At 40.8% G+C, this 13043-nt stretch overlaps 1 protein-coding gene across 4 annotated transcripts in view; it reads right to left on the minus strand.

Annotated features, from left to right (window-relative positions):
* Window positions 1–11513, minus strand: part of RABGEF1 (RAB guanine nucleotide exchange factor 1) — a 62168-nt gene extending 50655 nt beyond the window's left edge. Inside the window, exon 1 of one of the 4 annotated variants that reach the window (XM_043559883.1) lies at window positions 11390–11513. The gene's annotated coding sequence lies outside the window, so the exon portion shown is untranslated. The remainder of the gene's footprint in view (window positions 1–11389) is intronic. The other 3 variants (XM_043559887.1, XM_043559886.1, XM_043559884.1) reach the window with 3 other exon arrangements.
* Window positions 11514–13043: the final 1530 nt, after the last annotated feature.

Raw genomic sequence — 13043 nt, forward strand, 5'->3', positions numbered from 1 at the left:
TTATTTATGAACAAGCCTAGAAAACCCTCCTGTAGTCCACTTTCAAATTCCATCCTGTTCAAATAGCATCTGACTCCCTTTTGCCCACTGACAGATTAATTCTATCCCTCTGGTTCTTACAGCATTTTATATATACAGCTATTATAATACACTCTATTACAATAACTTGCTTATGTGGCCATTCCACATACACAGACACAGCATAGCACTGTTCTGCCAGGAACAGAGTGAGTAATCCATACATATTTCCTAAATTTATTAAATTATTTATTCAGAAGACCAACAAAGTACCTGCACAGACCATTTTCTTTCACTTCTGTCCCATGTACACTCTCCAGGGCCCATTGCAGGTTAGAGTCGAAAATTAAACAGCAAAATTACTAACTTACAAAGCAGGTGTTCTCAAATTTTAGCATGCATCAGTAGCACAGGGAGGACTTGTTAAAGCACAGAGTACTTCCTGGCTCCCGACCCACAGTTTCTGATTCAGGGGGTCAGGGGTAGGGCCAGAGAATCTACATTCCTAAGAAGTTCCCAGGTGATGTGGCTAAGGATTACTCTTGGAGAACCACTGTGATAAAGTAAGCATAACAATTATTAAACGATTAATTTCTTCTCATGATTTCATTACTAGTGGGAGAATTTATTTTCTGAATACGATGGAGTAGCTTGTGGCAGACCAACACTCCTACTGAGAATGAAAAAAGCTAGATACATTTTTTAAATCAATGTTTAAAGGCATCAAAAAACAGATGAAGCAATCAAGACTAGAAGCCTCTGGATTCTGGAAAAAGAGACGAATGGTAGAGAAACAAAGTGACATTCTGTGGCCACTTTTTCACCAAGTACATTTGCTGATTTTGGGGTAAAAGGCTGAGAATCCAGACTACAGACAGAGGAACCACGAGAGCTTTTGGAAGAGATGAAACAAAGGCAAGAATCAAGGAGCCAAAATCCCAGGGAAAGTGGAGAGTCAAAGAGCCAGAAAGGTCTAACACAAGGCTGGTTTTTCCCTAAGGACATTTACCAAGTTCTGCAGCTGCACAGAGAGGACTTCAAAACAAAACTGAAAACGTCTGAAAATCAAAAGTGGAATTTTCAGGGGAGCCCAGCTGGCTCAGTTGGTAGAGCATGCAACTCTTGATTTGGGGTTGTAAGTTCGAGCCCCACGTTGGGTGTAGAGATTACTTAAAAATAAAATCTTTAAAGAAAAAAAGAGTGGAATTTTCAGTAATCTCACTGTTCTCAAGAGACAAAGATTACAGCATAGAAACCACCAGGGGAAGAGATGCCTGTGAATTCACTGAACTATCAGTTGGAAGCCCCAGATGGTAGTGGTAAAGGCAAACCAGAAGGAAACCTAGCCTTATCAACCCAGCAACACAATCTCAACCATTAGCTCAATCCCTAAAAGGATTAGATGATAAGTCCCTACTCTACCTGGCTAGCAAAAGGGAGGAGACATTTCCTCTCTAAAACAATAGCACTGAGGTGCCTGGGTGGCTCAGCTGGCTAAGTGACCAGCTCTTGATTTCTGTACCAATGGCACACAGCCTGCTTGGGATGTGCTCTCTCTCTCTCTCTCAAAAATAAATAAATAAACTTAAAAAAAAAAAAGAACAGCATCATCTGGAGCTTCATTTTATTCACAACACCCAGCATTTACCTAACTAAAAGCCAAAAAGAAAAAAACAGATGCTCAGATGATCTAGACAATGGAGTTAACAGAAAGACTTTTTATTTTATTTTAATTTTTTAGAGACAGAAAGAAATCCCAGGAGGGGGAGGGGAGAGAGGGAGAGAAGGAGAGAGGAACAAGGAGAGAGGGAGACAGGGAGACAGGAAAAGAGGGAGAGAGGGAGAGATGCAAAGAGAGAGAGGGAGCAAGGGAGAAGCAGGGCACGAGCTTACCTGATGCAGGACTCAAACTCATGAACCATGAGATCATGACCTGAGCTGAAGCTGGATGTTTAACCAACTGAGCCAACCCAGGCGCCCCAAAAGAAAGACTTTTAGGAGCACCTGGGTTGGCTCAGTTGGCTAAGCGTCCAACTTCAGTTCAGGTCATGATCTCACTGTTTGTGAGTTCAAGTCCTGCATAGGGTTCTGTGCTGACAGCTCAGAGCCTGGAGCCTGTTTCAGATTCTGTCTCTGTCTCTGTCTCTCTCTAGTTCTCCCCCTCCCCGCTCATGCTCTGTCTGTCTGTCTCTCTCTCTCTCAAAAAATAAAATAAACAATAAAAAAAAAAGAAAGACTTTTAAATAATGATAGCTATTTAAATTCCCTATTTAAAAATATAGGTAAAAAATAAATTTAAAATAGGTGAAAAAAGAGGGTAAGAACATACTTTAAAAATGAAGAATTTCGGGGCACCTGGGTGGCGCAGTCGGTTAAGCGTCCGACTTCAGCCAGGTCACGATCTCACGGTCCGTGAGTTCGAGCCCCGCGTCAGGCTCTGGGCTGATGGCTCGGAGCCTGGAGCCTGTTTCGGATTCTGTGTCTCCCTCTCTCTCTGCCCCTCCCCCGTTCATGCTCTGTCTCTCTCTGTCCGAAAAATAAATAAACGTTGAAAAAAAAAAAATTAAAAAAAAAAATGAAGAATTTCAACTGAGAATTGCAATCTATAAGAATTGAACTGAAATGCTAGATCTGAAAAGTATAATAACTAAAATTAAGAATTCAAAAGGTAGATTTAACAACAGACCAGGCCTAGCAGATGAGAGGATTAGAAACTGGAACCCAAGTCAATAAAATACATCCATACAGAAGCAGAGAGAAAAACTAATAGGAAACACAGGGGCAGGAGGAGGGCAGTGTAAAGAGAATGAGGAACACTGTGGAAAAGTCTACCAAATATGTAACTGGAGTCCCTCAAAAGAAGAGAAAAGAATGAATAAGACAGAACCAATATTAAAAGCAAGAACCAGGGCACCTAGGTGGCTCAGTCAGTCGACTGTCCAATTCTTCATTTTGGCTCAGGTCATGATCTCATGGGTTCATGAATCAAGCCCCTCGTCAGGCTCTGTGCTGAGTGTGCAACCTGCTTAAGATTCTCTCTCCCCCTCTGCCCTTCTCATCTGCTCCCACATGTGCTCTCTCTCTTTAAAACAAAATTAAAAAAATAAATAAAAGGAAAGAATGAAAATTTCAAAATTGATGAAAAGACAACCCACAAATCCAAGAAATTCTGGGAACCCAAAAGCAGAAAGACACACACACACACACACACACACACACACACACACAGATATAGCATACTTAAAATGTTGATAATCAAAAACAAAGAGAAACTTTTTAAAGTAATCAGTGGGAAAGAAGCACATTGCTTTCATAGGTGCAACAATAAAACTAACAGCTAAATTCTCAAAGAAACCATAAAAGCCATAAGACAACAGAATGACCTCTTAAAAAGTGCTGTAAAAAGAAAATGCCCACCTAGAATGTGGTGCTCAGTGACTATTTCCTTTAAAAATAAAGGCAGAATAAGACATTTACAGACAAACAAAAACTGAAACAATTCATTATGGGCCCACTTGCATTAGAAGAAATACCAGAGGGAACTCTTCAAATGGGAAGAAAAATTAGCCTATCCCAAAGAGAAACACAGAAATACATACAAGAAGGGACGAAGAGTAATGGAAACAGTAAATATGTAAGTAAATCCACACAAATACTGATTATATAATGCAACAAAGCAGGAAAACGACAAACTGAGTTAGTACCTAAAGTTCTAGCATTACTGGAGAAGCGATAAAAGTTATAATTTGTATTAGACTGCAGTAAGTCAAGGGTATATATTACAATTGCTAGTATAATCACAAAAAGAATAGTGAAAGAATGTGTAACTAAGCAATTACTATAGGGAAAATATTAAATAATTAAATAATAAATAATCCAAGAGGGGCGCCTGGGTGGCTCAGTCGGTTGAGCCTCCGACTTTGGCTCAGGTCATGATCTCGCGGTCCGTGAGTTCGAGCCCCACGTCGGGCTCTGTGCTGACAGCTCAGAGCCTGGAGCCTGCTTTGGATTCTGTGTCTCCCTTTCTCATCTGCTCCTCCCCTGCTTGCACTGTGTCTCTCTCTCTCTCTCTCTCAAAAATAAATAAGCATTAAAAAAATTAAAAAAAAAAATAATCCAAGAGATGGCAAGAAAAAAGGAAAAGGGAACAAAACTGGTAAGTCAAAAAGAAAACTTACCAAAAGATGGTAGATCTAACACGAAATATAGTGACAATCGCATTACATGAAAATGGACTAAATATTCTAATTTAAATACTAAAATAGACTAAAGAAAAAAAACCTAAATTCAACCATCACGATGCTTTCAAGGACAAAATTAAAAAACCAGAAATTATAAGGACGGAAAAAAATACAGCATGCAACATTTACCAAAAGAAAGCTAGTAAAGCTATACTGATATACAAAGTGGACTTGAAGGCAAAAAGCACTACTAATGATTAAAAGATAAATAACAGTGCTAATCCACCAAGAAAATTCTAATGTAAGCAAAGTGGTTGGTTAGAAATTAGTAATCACTGGGAGCTAAGAAGCATACTCTTACCAACGACCTTGAAGGCCAATGCAAAACAACTGCTGCAACCAACTCTTTTTAGAAAAATCTATGGCAGCTCAAAGGGTAGAACTACACATTAACATAGAGCATAAATACCAGACTTCTTGGCAATACGATAAAACTCACACAGGGGCACCTGGGTGGCTCAGTCGGTTGAGGACCCAACTTTGGCTCAGGTTGTGATCTCGTGAGTTCAAGCCCCACACCAGGCTCGCTGCTGTCAGTGCAGAGCCTGCTTCAGATTCTCTGTCCCCCTCTCTCTTTGCCCCTTCCCCACCTGCGCACGCTCGCTCGCACATTCTCTCTCCAAAAAAATGAAAAACAAACCTCATGCATATACCTTATGTGAATTCTGAAATGCTTAAACTAGTAAACAGTTTTTTTACCACAAAATAAAAGGTAGACAGTTTTACAAACAAACATTAATAAAGATCAGAAGATATTCTGGGGTAATAAAATGTTTACTAGACTGAGTAGTTTGATAAGGTTCATATCTATAAAATTCATATCTATAAAAACTAGACTTCCTGAAATTAAACCCTCAGAAAAAGGAAAAAACAAAACTTAAAAAAAAACTCAGATTCTTCTTCTCCAAATATAGCTCAAGTGTTGATTGAAGCATGAAACTGAAATCTTTGCATTATACTTACCTAAATGGCAGACTCACCATCATAACAATTAGTGGTTTTGTTTGGGGCTGGAACTGGCTAGGCCTAGAATCCAACCTCCTGATTAGCTTTTCTGTTAGAATCTAAGAACTTTAAACTTCAAAAGATCTCAGCTTATTTCTCAGGCCCTATTTTATTTACATATAAATAAAATAGTAAGTGGAGATTTTTATTTTCTAACTTATTTATTCAATTACGAGACCAAAGTACTAGAAAGACAAAAATTTTCTTACCTCTCCTCCCTCCCTCTCTCTTTCTTTTTTGGTAGCCCATACAGGGATTGACAACATCGTCTTCAAAGAAATAGCCTATAACTTCTTATGGGTAACAACAAAAAGTATCTGCAATTTTGTTCTCAAGTATGTCCAAGAACAAAAGTAGGCTCTTTGGAGAAAGTTGTGTCCACATATAGTTGCTATTCAAAGAACATCAGCAGTTAGCACAGGGTATGAAAACACTTTGCCATCTGATTATTCCTCATAAATGATACTTAAGATGTGTCCACCCATGACTACACAACATTTAAAGCCCTAGAGTAATAATAACATCTATATACACTTACCACAGCACGAGAACAACTGCAATGGCTAATTAATTAATATAAAGATATAATCCATCTTGCTAAGTAGAAGCCAAGGATATTACTTCCGGAGACACTAATTACAATGGATTTTAGACATTTTATTTCATCAGCCTACAGTTTTATTTTTTCTTTTCACATTTTTTATTTGCATTCTTCTTATAATATCCTACTCAAAACTGTGGTCACTAGCCCAACTTATTTTTCAGGAACATGTTTAAAAAACAATGTCAAAAGTGATATGGAAATGCAATTAAGGAACCATTAAGTTACATAACTACATTTAGGCAACAACAGTTCCACCCATTGTTTACTGATGAAAGGTGAATAAGGATGTTCTCTATTCTCTAGTTTCAGAGGCTAGGTCACAATTTACAATATACCATAGGAACTGTATTATAATACTTCAAACAAAACAAAACAATCTGGAATTACCTGAAACAGCTACATATGAAAATGCACAATAAATGATGGTTTACTTATCTGTACAACTCTAATGCAATACAATTCCTAACAGAACAAAATGAGAGTTAAGAACACATACACCTAGCAATGGCATTACAAAACTATAACCTAAGTTCATCTCAAATCACAGCAGTGAGATCACCAGCTTAAGTTTTACTCTAAAATTTAAATACAAATCTCTTTTTCTAGAATGGTACACTATCTTTATAAATATCATTGTGACTTTCCTGATCTTGAGATAAATTCAGAGCAAACACAAAGAAAAAATATATGCATTTTTGATGCAAACAAACACGTAAAATAATATCGCCACTCTGCCAATCCCGATTGATGCTTAGAAGACTCCCCACTCCCCAGCTTTACAAAGTACAGCCAAATGACTTGAAGTTGTATCTCCCTGACCATTATTTGGATAGGAAGATCCTGTGAAAGGCCTTTTTGTAATGGTGGGTTCCAATACTTGCCAATGTGTTTACCTCTATTAACTGTATATGTCTGTTCCCACCTTGGGAGCTCATGGTCCAGTCTGCTGCAGGTTAATATAAAGTCATGGTTAGGTGCAGACCACTGAGTTGGTTGGACTACCTGAGTTCAAATCTCCATCACCTCTTGTATGACCTGAAACAAGTTACTACTCTGAACCACACTTCTTTATATTTTTAAGAAGGAGGGTGAAGGGAAAGGACAACATTGAGATAATGCATGTCAAGGGCTTATTACTTGCACAGTGCCTGGCCCATGCTAGCACTTGATAAATTTGAACTATAGCCAATGTTCTCTATGCTGGAGCTAACACCCCAAACCTACTTCCAGAAATGAATCTTAGGTCTGTGTCTGGTATTCCCTAAGTCCATCTGTATGTGGAGGTGAGGTGACTTTCATTTAAGTATTCGTCCTTGTCAGACTCCTCCATTTTCACACTCCATGAAAAATAGGGCTCTGTGATTAGACAACATAAAACGACAACATAAAAAATAAATGTACTTGAGGGACTTGTCAGGAAGCACAAACTCAAATCCCTGATTTGCTGATAACTTTATAACAAAAAGCTCCATTGAGAAACAAAATATTTATGGAAGAGAACCTAAAGAATGTACAGTCCCCATCTACTTATCTAGAGCATCTAAAACAGATCCTTAAATTAAATCACTGTAGAAATCTACATACTTAGATCACACTATTTTGCCAGCACCAGAACTGCTTTTACTGAATTATGTTTTGTCATCAACCTACACAATGAGGCAACAAAGAATTTTAATTAAAAAACAAAGTAAAACGAGGGCGCCTGGGTGGCTCAGTCAGTTAAGCATCTGACTTCGGCTCAGGTCATGATCTTGTGGTTCCTGAGTTCAAACCCCATATCGGGCTCTGTGCTGATGGTTCAGAGCCTGGAGCCTGCTTTGGATCCCGTGTCTCCCTCTCTGCCTCGCTCCCACTCGCGCTCTGTGTCTGTCTGTCTCTGTCTCTCAAAAATAAGACATTAAAAAAAAAATTTTTTTTAAAAAAGTAAAACACAATACAGCCCTTTGAAATGCATGCTGTTATTTGCTTAAGGATGTAGCTAAGAAATCTGTCAATACAAGGAGTCTGGGAATCCAAAGAGAAACTGGTCTTTTATCTTATGATCATTGAATTATACAACTGATTATATCGCTTTCTGAATAGGCTACTAAAAGGCAGAGTCACATTTGTAGCCCTCTAACAAATACTTAAGATTTCAGTCCAAGTACCTTGTGCACATATCTCATTCCATCTCAATGAAGATCTTACAGACCTCAGTTTTCATCTTAATTTTTCTCCCTCCGTGCTAAATTCATCACCTCCTTATTTCTGTATGTTCTCAATAACATGTTGTATCTTTGTAAGTAATTATGAATCCTTTCTGGAACACGATGTGATATAAGTAAATGACATGCTCCATTTGAAAAACATTACAGCACAATAAGATACTTTCTTCCAGTAATAAGCATTTTATGAGTTCAATTTCTAAAGGCATTACCTTTTTTTTTGTGCTCCAAAAAAGAAAGAAAGAAAGAAAGAAAGAAAGAAAGAAAGAAAGAAAGAAATATTGCAAATACTGTGTCTAAAATTAGGAAATTCTAACAACAGGAACTACAAAAATAAAACTTTCATTATGTATTTTTAACTTTGAAGCACACAGAAAATTACAAATATATCTCATGTAAAAATCCCCCCAAAGTCATGTTTAATTTTAAAACACAGACCAAATCACCATAAATGCAATTTCAATGATTTATTCTGAATGAAGGGAACTAGAGAGATTAGCTTCAAAGATGATTCAAAAGGAGGAGCTTCAATTCCTTCTGTGCTGCCCTGTGCCTGACACAGAGGATGCTGCCAACCATACCTTAAGGTGAGACCACACAGAATTCAGGGCCCCAAAGACTCCTGCTGCACTCCTGCTTTAGGCATTGTGCTACGGCCCTCTTTCAGGGATTTTAGCAATCTCCTTGATGTCATTTGAGGAAAATAAAAAGCTTAAGACGCTTAGTGTGTGCAATTTAACCCATTCATGAACTCATACTCTGATCATAACTTCTGACTTCTAACCACATACTTATCTAACTGATGATAATTACAGTTCTTCGCCCTCCTAGTGAACATAAACAAGGAAGCTATGCTACCAGAAACATGAAAAAAGGTTCTACTGTACAATAAAAATTATACTTTCTACCCCACCAATAGGAACTTCATCAAACAGAGGAATCTCACAGGGTAACTTGGAAGCCGCATCATAAGAGTACAGCTTTTTCTTAAAGCATTTTAGGAGCTTTATTCAAATATCAAGCAAATAAAATATAAGTTACATAATATCAAGTGGGATGAAGGTAAGTCCACTGTTGTTTCTCCTAAGTGTTTATCCGATGATACTCTAAATTATTTCCAATCATAACAGTCATATGAAATACACATAATGTTTCGACGACGCTTTATGACAAAAATAAGCATTTAATAAGACTTTCAAAATGTTTGACTTCTGTGAAACTCTTGCTTTTAGTATGATAACTTTATTTATGGGTTAAGAAAGCCACTTAACAACATTTGTATTCTGAATCACAGAATAGACAGGTGTGTCACATAGCTTTCTTCTCCATTTTAGGGATAGGTTATCTCTGCTACAGATGTATACTTTGCAAACAATAAAAACACACATGCCAAAAATTAAATTCATAGTCAAGATGAAATTCTGTCTCCAAAGATTGACACAAGTAAATGAAACAAGATCTTAGTTCTTCTCTATGGAGATATTAAAATAAGTACTGATCATTTTTTTTTCCCACTGGAAACCAACATCAGAAATCAATGAATTCTCATCAAGTTAACAAGTACTCATAGAACACTTGTGAATGTCCAGCTCAGACTGAGAATGCAAACAGATAGAAGGAGAATTCCTGTTTATAGAAGCTTACAAATTAGTAGGGGTCGGACACTTTTTACACAATGAAACAACTAGCAAATGAGCATACAACTCAGTTCAAACATTTAATGAGCACATAATCAAGCACCACATTGGGCCCACACAGTCTTCATCAGCCAAATAGCAGCAGTCTGTGTGTGTGTGTGTGTAAGATCTACCTAAAATTCCATTTTAATCATGAAAAGACCCTCCTTAAAACCCTTCCTCGGTTTTGTCGTCATCAGCTCCTGAATCTCTGCCCTGCACTTTTTTACTTTTCAAAAACCGTCTCCTAGTAGTTAGTTATTGGCCTATTCTCCTGTTACTTGTCCCACCCCCACATTCCAACCAATCCCTAAAATTCCCACCCAACCTTGTTAGTTTCAAAGTTATCGTGCTTCAAGATACTTCCATAAAGTATTCCCTGATTATCTTTCTTCACCCTCTATACCCTGCAGTGTCCCTCCTCACGCTCTATCTTGGCTCTATTTACCACACCGTATTGAAAGTATCTTTATTGTCCCTCTCTAACTTCTAGAGAGAAGAAACATGATTGCTTGGAAGATCGGTGAAATTTCAAATCCCGAACTCGGTTTAATCTTCCGCACAACCAGTAACTCTTACAACGTAACATTATTTGTCATTAATGGATTAACAATACAATCAAATCTTACCCGTCCGGCAAACTTTCTTGTTTTAACTATTTTACATTAACAGGCTTTTTAAAAAGCAGTTTCAAGTTTACAGAAAAAAAAAGTACAACTATTTTTAAATCTCACAAACAAAAGTAAAAAACTCTTCATATTCAAAAAACGACTCCCCTGGTGATGCTGTCAACTCGTCTTGACAATTTTCACATCTAATCTAAAGGGTAAAAGGAGCCCATCAGAGCCCACGGACACACTTCCCAACGACAGGACTTGGTCACTAGCGCTGAGGCACCACGAGATGTCTATGACCTACTCTCTAAAGCAGCTGAGTCCCTCCCTCCCTGTGACTAAACTTCCGTGATGGGCATCACCTCTGCTCTCCTCTAAACCAGTTCTGCTCCTAACTCCAGGCCCACAACTTCCCCCTCAACCACGGCGCGAGAGTTAGGACCGGCGTTCAAGCCCCCGCATCACCAAAGACTGCACCCTCCCGGCTCCGGGACCTTTCCTCCCCAAGAACGACGCGGGTTCTTGAAGCCCCAGAGCCCCTGCCAAGGCCGGGCTGCTCTCTGGGTCTGAGCCGCCAACCCGGACGGACCCCCGAGGGACCCAGGGCACGAGCCGACGGGCCGCCACCACAGGTGTCCCCTCCAACTGCACGGGCTGGACAGTGAAGAGGAAGCCGGCCAAAAGGAAGCCATCCCGCGAGGGGTGGACGGGTGGCAGGAGGCGGCCAGGAAATGACAAGCGTGTGTCCGTCGGAGTTGGGCCGGGCCGTACAGAACTTGGCGACGAACGCTTGAAAGGGGGAGGCTCAGCACGACGAGGACTAAGGCGGCCGGCGACCGCCTGGGGCCGGTCAGGGCCGCGCCGCGGGGCCCCGGGTTGGGACCGACGGCGGCTGGAAGCACCGAAGCGAAACGGCCCCGGCCGGGTAGACGGCACGGGCGAATGACCCAGCAGCCTCCGCCCGGACGGCGCCGCCGCCCCGCCGCCCAGAGCCGAGATCCTGGGCCCCCGTCCTTCTGCTCCGTACCTGGCCTGCGGCTCCACTGGCGTCGGGCCGCCGCTCTCCGCGGGTAGCTCGAGTGGGTCCCGGCTCCGCCAGTCCACAACCCGCCCTCTCGCCGGCCCTCCCTCCCTTACGCCCCGCCCCCGGCGCCGCGAGCGCTCGTCACGCACGCACAGACGTCATTTCCGGGTCCTGGGGCGCGGAGTGGGAGGGTGTTGTTGCGGGTCCTCTCGGAATCCGCGCTGGGTGGCGCGAGCCGGAGGCGGGGGTGACTGACAGCGCCCGCAGTGTCAGAGGTCTAGGAGAAGAGGGCGGCCTCCAGGCTAGCCCTGCAGTGCCGACCTGCAGCGTTCAGGAGCCGACGGAGCAGCCGGTGTGCCCTGTCTTCTTCAGAGCCTGCTTCCTGCGGGGCTGTCGGGCCCTGGGTCACTGTAGCAGCGCGGAATGGGAGACGGAGGCCGCTTGAAAAGCCAATGAATCCTATCACATTACGTATGTCAGGAATTTTAGTGTTCGAATTAAAGGACCTTAAAGAGATTGGTTGACCTAAAAGCCGTTTTTTATAGCTAAACATAATTGAGACCCACGAGGTTAAATAATCGTTAGCTAGTATTAATGGTCGAGTCTTAAACGGAATCCAGTTCCCGTGATACCATTTCAGGAATGTTGGAAACAGCAGCTGCCTCTGTATCCTGGGTGCCATCTACGGCATAAAGTGCCGCCACAACAGAGAAAAAACAAAACTATACTGGATCTGGAAGGTAGACCTGGGTTGAAATCCCAGCTTTGCTAACAGCTGCCTCTGTGATCTTGGACAGGTTGCCTAACTTCTGTCTCTTTTCATCATTTGCAAAATGGAAATTGATTCATTCCTCAAATTCTTCTAAATGCTTAGAGATAGCAGAACATGCCATCCAAAAACGTACCTCTTTGGCATAAGGATTATTTTGAGAAAGTGGATGCCAGAGAAGCTCTGAAAATGAATACCCTTTTGTAAGGGAAATGTACATTTAAAAGGAAATCTCCATTTGTAAAGATGTCTCCTTCCCCGTACCTAGAAGAGGATGCCTAAATCACAAGAGACTCATCAATGGAGAAGACACTAACTTAAATCTGCGTAGCAAACCTTAAGCTTGTTTGCGTTTCTTTCCCAGATCACTTCCCATAACTGATCCTCCAGCTACCCACCTTACCCCAACACACACCTTTCTTTTGTCTACGTGATAATGTATTTAAGTTGGCATTCTAAATCTTGTCCCGTTATCTCTCATGTATATATGAGGTATATGTATTAATAAATTTCAATGTGCTTCTCTCTTGTTAATCTGTTTTTTACCTCAGAGGTCTCAGCCAAGAACTCAGAAGGGTAGAGAGACAATTTTTTTCCTCCTCTACACCTAATGTGTGCTAGGCTGAGGATAGAGAGCATAAAATGCATAAAGTGGTACCTGGGTGGCTCAGTCGGTTAAGTGACCGACTTCGGCTCAGGTCATGATTTCATAGTTTGTGAGTTTGAGCCCTGTTGGGCTTGGTGTTAACAGCTCAGAGCCTGGAGCCTCCTTCAGATTCTGTGTCTCCCCCTCTCTGCCCCTCCCCAACTGGTGCTGTCTCTATCTCTCATAACTTAAAAACATATTTTTTAAATTTTATTTTTAACGTTTATTCATTTTTGAGACAG

The sequence above is a fragment of the Prionailurus bengalensis genome, chromosome E3 (assembly GCF_016509475.1).
Source record: "Prionailurus bengalensis isolate Pbe53 chromosome E3, Fcat_Pben_1.1_paternal_pri, whole genome shotgun sequence".
Taxonomy (NCBI): domain Eukaryota; kingdom Metazoa; phylum Chordata; class Mammalia; order Carnivora; family Felidae; genus Prionailurus; species Prionailurus bengalensis.